At 42.6% G+C, this 7,940-nt stretch overlaps 1 protein-coding gene across 1 annotated transcript in view; it reads left to right on the top strand.

Annotated features, from left to right (window-relative positions):
* The first annotated feature begins 229 nt into the window (after positions 1-229).
* Positions 230-7,940, top strand: part of LOC115134248 (talin-2-like) — a 149,202-nt gene continuing 141,491 nt past the window's right edge. Inside the window, exon 1 of the mRNA XM_029668030.2 lies at positions 230-311. The gene's annotated coding sequence lies outside the window, so the exon portion shown is untranslated. The remainder of the gene's footprint in view (positions 312-7,940) is intronic.

Genomic DNA, 7,940 nt, shown 5'->3' with positions numbered 1-7,940 from the left:
ACATGTAGTTATTGCTGTACAATTAGTGCTACTGAATATGCGCCAAGTTCTTTGGTATATAGGGCTATAGGTCTACATATACTGCATTAATGTCAGCCTACTGTATTGAAAAGACAGGCTGGAAATGAGTTGCGTGCGACGCGCTTCCTCGTTTCTGCGCACAGAAATCGGTCAATTTTTCTCTTCGGTCGTTTACGATTCCACAAACTAGGAGGGGCTTGATACGGTGGAGGCAGGACTGCTGCTGCTTACACTGTGATTGTGTGTACATCCACTTCAACCCGCATGCACTAACGATTGACAGATTTCAGGTAGGATTTAAGCTTTTTTATCGTTCCAATGTGTTTTTAACACTGATGTTTTAGGTTAGTATGTGTCTTTGTATCTTTTATTAGGCTAGTATTTATTCACTTGTTTTCACTTAGGCTAGTGTGTTAATTTCATGTGTCGTTTGCCCATAATTGAATGATGGTTGATTTCTTTGCACCTGCAAACACGTAGGCTATTTAATATGGGGCAATGGTATTACTTAATTAAACATAATTGCCTATATTGAGTAAATATTTGGACTATAGTTTCCAGAACCGTATCTTGCTAATGAGACATTCAGTCCGTTATCCGAAGGATGTGCGAACTTGTGAGGCAATCCCCTATTGCCCGGCGTTACATTGTAACGTTTGATATTATGTAGGCTACATTGTATATTACACAGTCACTGCTGTCATAGTTTAATGGTATGTCCTAAACCGATCAATGCCACGGGCATGTTCCCAAAACTAATAGAATTAGGCTACTGTAGCCTAACCGAACATTTCAAGCCACTAACGTTACCCCACCACTACTCTACTACTAGCCTACAGTACATCAAGACAACCATTTCCCAGATGATGAGATTGAGCTGTAACCTAATAAATGTTGTCCATTGGCTATTTAGAGTATCATTGATTAAAATGAGAACCGGGGAAAAAAATGTACATTTTGGGTGTTTTACTTTAGCCTACATGTAGGTACATTGCACGATAACTATAAACGACGAGCCTCCCTCCCCCTCATTGCCCTACATAAGCCAATAGCTTACATTATAAGCCTATGATGCTGAGTGCATGTTGGAAGCAGCAAACTGTTTGCGATTCATGCTACTCCTGCCTTCTTGTTCATGTAGTTGCAGACCTGAGTTGGGTCCAGATTTAGTCACAGAAGGCTACGAGTTAGAGTCCTTCAACCATCGCCAGTGACACTGCATGGTAATACAGCTGCACTGCATTTTAAAGACATCGTAGTAGCAGGTGTCCAAAGGCGCATCCCAAGATATGGTCATAATAGCGGTCCAAATTGACCAGTCAAAGATCATATTTATATTTTTCTAGACTCATTTGGAGTGGTAAGAGGACACACAGTAGCATGCGCCAAATATCATGACATGGTATTCGAGACTACTTGGTCATGCATATGCATAACTTGGTCAGACATCAAATACATTTAAATTTAAAGTGTGATCTTGTGGTCAGCTTTTGTCAACAGACACACTGCTTAAAAGTCGATATGCCTAAGGCATTCTGCTCCACAGCAAGCTTACTTGTTAGGTAGCCTATATGTGTACCATTCATTTGAGTCATGTGACAAGTTTTGTGCTAACTGGTATCCTTGGGACATCCTTAACCCTTCCCTAACCTTAACCCTTACCGTAACCATTTGAAAGTTCAACTTTAATGGCGGTAGGGACATCCCAAGGACCTGAACAGCATGGACCCCATCTGACATGCTGAATTCCAAATTGACCCCTTACCCCCGAGGCATTCCTGTAGATCTGAAAGGATTGCTTATGTGTAATGGCAAGATTTCGACTCAGCCAATCAGATGGCAAGTTGAATAAAGTTTATATGGGCATATCATATTTTGTGTCAAATGAAAGCTAATCTATATTTTGGGGAAATAAAGGCATAGATATGTTTTTCATCCATTTTCCACCCTAAAGATTAGGAATAAGCAAAGGATTTGATTGCTGGTCACACATAGAAAAGGGTTCTTAAAAAACATATTTATCATTTATATTTAGTTTTGAAGAAAATATTCTGCTTTCTATAAGTTTAAGAGATATTGCTTCATGTCTTGTCATTCTGTTACCAAAACCCCACATGTCTTTAAAATGTTTTCACATTTCTCTTCCTCATGAGGAGGGAGGATTATGTAAATTCACAGAATTAACAAGTTAAGGTAGACCTACCAAGTAAATCATGTTTTTACTGATAACAATTTGGTTTATGAATTATAAAGTGATTAATACGCATCACTCTGTTACCAAATCGGTAACAGATGGACTGAAAAATAAGTAACAGAATTACTGCAATTGAATTGGCCATAATGGGAAATCATAGTAGTCGCAAACCAGAGTTGCAGTTGAGCACAGTAGAATACAGTCAAAAGTCGGTACAGTAGAAATACAGTACAGTAGAGCACATATTAGTAGGCAGTATACTGTAATATACTCTACTGGACACTACTATGCTCTTCTGTACTGAACTATACTCTATATATTTTTTCTTTACTCTACTCTGCTCTGCTGTACTCTACTTTTTGTGCTGTACTGCACTATACTCTACTCCACTATACTGTACAACAGGTGTAGACCTTAGCGTGTAAATGCTTACTTATAAGCCCTTAACCAACAATACAGTTCAAGAAATAGAGTTATGAAATAAATATTTACTAAATAAAGTAAAACATAAAATAAAAAGTAACACAATAGAATAACAACAAGGCTGTATACAGAGTCAATATGCGGGGGTACAGGTTAGTCAAGTTCATTTGTACATGTAGGTAGGGGTAAAGTGACTATGCATAGATAATAAACAGCAAGTAGCAGCAGTGTCAAAACAAAATGTAAATAGTCCGGGTGGCCATTTTATTAACTGTTCGGCAATCTTGTGGATTTGGGGTAGAAGCTGATAAGGAGCCTTTTGGACCTAGACTTGGTGCTCCGGTGCCTCTTGCTGTGCTGTAGCAGAGAGAACAGTCTATTACTTTGTTGACTGGAGCCTTTAACAATTTTTGGAGCCTTCCTCTGACACCACCTAGTATATAGGTCCTGGATGCCAGGAAGTTCGGCCCCATTGATGTACTGGGCCGTATGCATTACCCTCTAGCGCCTTAGTCAGATGCTGAGCAGTTGCCATACCAGGCGGTGATGCAACCAGTCAGGATGATCTCAATGGAGGAGCTGTAGAACCTTTTGAGGATCTGAGGATCCATGACAAATCTTTTCATTCACCTGAAGGGGAAAAGGTGTTGTTGTGCCCTCTTCACGACTGTCTTGGTGTGATCATGATAGTTTCGTTGGTGACGTGGAAACCAAGAAACTTGAATCTCTCGACCTGCTCCACTACAGCCCTGTTGATGTTAATGGGGGCCTGTTCGGACCTCCTTTTCCTGTTGTCCACGATCAGCTACTTTGTCTTGCTAACATTGAGGGAGAGGTTGTTGTCCTGGCACCACACTGCCAGGTTTCTGACCACCTCCCTATAGGCTGTTTCTTCATTGTCGGTGACACTGTTGTGTCGTCGGCAAACTTAATTATGTTGGAGTCGTGCTTGGCCACGCAGCCGTGGGTGAACAGGGAGTACAGGAGGGGACTTAACACACACCCATGAGGGGCACCAGTGTTGCGGATCAGCGTGGCAGATGTGTTGTTGCCTACCCTTACCACCTGAGGGTGGCCTGTCAGGAAGACCAGTTGCAGAGTTTAGTCCCAGGGTCCTTAGCTTAGTGAGTACTATGCTGTTGAACGCTGAACACCATTCTCACATATGTGTTTCTTTTGTCCAGGTGGGAAAGGGGAGTGTGATTGAGATTGCATTATCTATTTGAATTGGAGTGAGTCATGACCAGCCTTTCAAAGCACTTAATGGCTACCAACGTGCATGCTACGGGTGGTAGTCATTTAGGCAGATTACTTTCACTTTCTTGGATACAGGGACTATGGTGGTCTGCTTGATACCCACAACCTTGTGAATGTTCACCTTTTTTTTTATTTTATAATAAAACAATTTTTTAGCCCTAATTTCGTGGTGTCCAATTGTTGTAGTAGCTACTATCTTGTCTCATCGCTGCGAAGGTTGAAAGTCATGCGTTATATATATAACACAGCGCGCATCCAACCCGGAAGCCAGCGGCACCAATGTGCCCGGACCGCCACAGGAGTCGCTTTTGCGCGATGAGACAAGGACATCCCTACCGACCAAGCCCTCCCTGACCCGGACGACGCTAGGCCAATTGTGCGTCGCCCCACGGACCTCCCGGTCGCGGCCGGTTACGACAGAGCCTGGGCGCGAACCCAGAGTCTCTGATGGCACAGCTGGCGCTGCAGTACAGCGCCCTTAACCACTGCGCCACCCGGGAGGCCGAATGTTCACCTGTTTTAAAGGTCTTGCTCACATTGGCTCCGGAGAGCGTGATCACACAGCCGTCCGGAACAGCTCGTGCTCTCATGCATGCTTCAGTGTTGCTTGCCTCGTAGCGAGCATATAAGGCATTTAGCCCATCTGGTAGGTTCCTGTCACTGGGCAGCTCACTGTTGGGTTTCCCTTTGTAGTCCGTAATGCAAGCCCTGCCACATCCGACGAGCATCAGAGCCGGTGTAGTAGGATTCAGTCTTAGTCCTGTATTGATGCTTTGCCTGTATGATGGTTCTTCTGAGGGCATAGCAGGATTTCTTATAAGCATCCGGATTAGTGTCCCACTCATTGAAAGCGGCAGCTCTAGCATTTAGCACGGTGCGGATGTTGCCTATAATCCATGGCTTCTGGTTGGGATATGCACGCACAGACACCAGCTGTTATTGTACTGAACTATAATCTACTCTTTTTTTACTGCACTTTACTGAGCTATACTGTACTAGACTACTGTACTGTGCTCTACTGTGCTGTACTGTGATGTGATGTTAAAACTTGAGAAAAATGGATGTCGATAATTGATTGGGTTGTGTATCGCATATAACGCATGACTTTCAACCTTCGTCTGACTTTCAACCTTCTAATAGCCAGTGTGTGGAATAATATACAAACATGGAAAGGAGAATATTACAATTTTCTACCTTTTTGTCTACATATTCAGGATACATCACCATGAAGAGAATGACATTCATAACCATGCATTTCTGTATAGTACAGATCATTAACCCATGATGTCATTCTGTTACCATCATTCTGTTACTGGGTGTTGAGTCACTTCACTTACTGTAGTTCAATAACCAAAATATATTTTGGTAAATAAATATATTTTTTCTGCAGACATCTTTGAATCTGAATGCGGAGTAGATATTTAAGAGTTTTTGGAGAATGTGGTCACATAAAAATATTGTCATTTTGTTACCTTTGCATCAGCGATGTTCCTCAAGTAGATGCGTTTCAGGAAAATGTTCAGTGGCAATTGTTAAAAGTAGACTTCTGCATATCGGTGTATGGTTTATCAATCACTGTTTTTTGGTTGGCAATGATTTTTAAATCAAAAAGTGAGTTTCAGTGTCAATCTGTTAATGTGGAATTGCCCATATTGCCCTATCAAACTCTTTCAGAGCTTCATTTAAAAATAAAAATAAAATAAAAAATCCAGAATTTCATGATATCCAATTGGTAGTTACAGTCTTGTCCCATCGCTACAACTCGGGAAAGGTGAAGGTCGAGAGCCATGCGTCCTCCAAAACAAGACCCTACAGTATTTCTGCAAAACTGTCATCAAGACAAAGGGTGGCTACTTTGAAGAATCTCAAATATAAATATATTTTGATTTGTTGATTCCATATGTGTTATTTCATAGTTTTAATATTTTCACTATTATTCTACAATATTGAACAAATAAATAAAAACATTGGAATGAGTAGGTGGGTCCAAATGTTTGACTGCTACTCTGTGTGTAAAATATATATATATATTATTGTTTATTTTGCTCAGAAAACTTAATTCAGCCCGCAGGCCATCAGTTGGGGCACCCTGCACTAGAGACTGTGTGCCAAAATCAGACTTAAAGTGCACTTAAAGTGCACCTCATAGATATCATCCTAACCAACTTGCCCTCTACATACACCTCTGCTGTTTTCAACCAAGATCTCAGCGATCACTGCCTCATTGCCTGCATCCGTAATGGGTCAGCGGTCAAACGACCTCCACTCTTCACTGTCAAACGCTACCTGAAACACTTCAGCAAGCCGTCCTTTCTAGTCAACCTGGCCGGGGTATCCGGGAAGGATATTGATCTCATCCCATCAGTAGAGGCTGCCTGGCTATTTTTTTTTAAATGCCTTAAATAAGCATGTCCCATTCAATAAATTTAGAACCAGGAACAGATATAGCCCTTGGTTCTCTCCAGACCTGACTGCCCTTAACCAACACAAAAACATCCTATGGCGTTCTGTATTAGCACGTAACAGCCCCCATGATGTGCAACTTTTCAGGGAAGCTAGAAACCAATATACACAGGTAGTTAGAAAAGCCAAGGCTAGCTTTTTCAAGCTCAAAAAACTTCTGGGACACTGTAAAGTCCATGGAGAATAAGAACACCTCCTCCCAGCTGCCCATTGCACTGAGGATAGGAAACGCTGTCACCACCGATAAATCCACTATAATTGAGAATTTCAATAAGCATTTTTCTACGGCTGGTTATGCTTTCCACCTGGCTACCCCTACCCCGGTCAACAGCACTGCAACTGCACCCCCCACAGCACTCGCCCTAGCCTTCCCCATTTCTCCTTCTCCCAAATCCAGTCAGCTGATGTTCTGAAAGAGCTGCAAAATCTGGACCCCTACAAATCAGCCGGGCTAGACAATCTGGACCCTTTCTAAAAATTATCTGCTGAAATTGTTGCCACCCCTATTACTAGCCTGTTCAACCTATCTTTCGTGTCGTCTGAGATTCCCAAAGATTGGAAAGCAGCTGTGGTCATCCCCCTCTTCAAGAGGGGGGACACTCTTGACCTAAACTTCTACAGACCTATATCTATCCTACCCTGCCTTTTTAAGGTCTTCGAAAGCCAAGTCAACAAACAGATTACCGACCATTTCGAATCCCACCACACCTTCTACGCTATGCAATCTGGTTTCAGAGCTGGTTATGGGTGCACGTCAGCCACGCTCAAGATATCCTAAACGATATCTTAACCGCCATCGATAAGAAACAATACTGTGCAGCCGTATTATTTGACCTGGCCAAGGCTTTCGACTCTGTTAATCATCACATCCTCATCGGCAGACTCGATAGCCTTGGTTTCTCAAAGGATTGCCTCGCCTGAATCACCAACTACTTCTCTGGTAGAGTTCAGTGTGTCAAATCGAGGGCCTGTTGTCCAGGCCTCTGGCCGTCTCTATGGGGCTGCCACAGGGTTCAATTCTTGGACCGACTCTCTTCTCTGTATACATCAATGATGTTGCTCTTACTGCTGGTGAGTCTCTGATCCACCTCTACCCAGACGACACCATTCTGTATACTTCTGGCCCTTCTTTGGACACTGTGTTAACAACCCTCCACACGAGCTTCAATGCTATACAACTCTCCTTCCGTGGCCTCCAATTGCTCTTAAATGCAAGGAAAACTAAATGCATGCTCTTCAACCGATCACTGCCTGCACCTGCCCTCCCGTCGAACATCACTACTCTGGACGTTTCTGACTTGGAATATGTGGACAACTACAAATACCTACGTGTCTGGTTAGACTGTAAACTCTCCTTCCAGACTCACATCAAACATCTCCAATCCAAAGTTAAATCCAGAATTGGCTTCCTATTTCGCAACAAAGCATCCTTCACTCATGCTGCCAAACATACCCTTGTAAAACTGACCATCCTACCGATGTCACACCCTGACCATAGTGTGCTTTGTATGTTTGTATGTTTTGTTTGGTCAGGGTGTGATCTGAGTGGGCATTCTATGTTACATGTCTAGTTTGTCTATTT

The sequence above is a fragment of the Oncorhynchus nerka genome, linkage group LG9a (assembly GCF_034236695.1).
Source record: "Oncorhynchus nerka isolate Pitt River linkage group LG9a, Oner_Uvic_2.0, whole genome shotgun sequence".
Taxonomy (NCBI): Eukaryota; Metazoa; Chordata; class Actinopteri; order Salmoniformes; family Salmonidae; genus Oncorhynchus; species Oncorhynchus nerka.
This window is presented reverse-complemented; position numbering and strand designations above follow the sequence as displayed.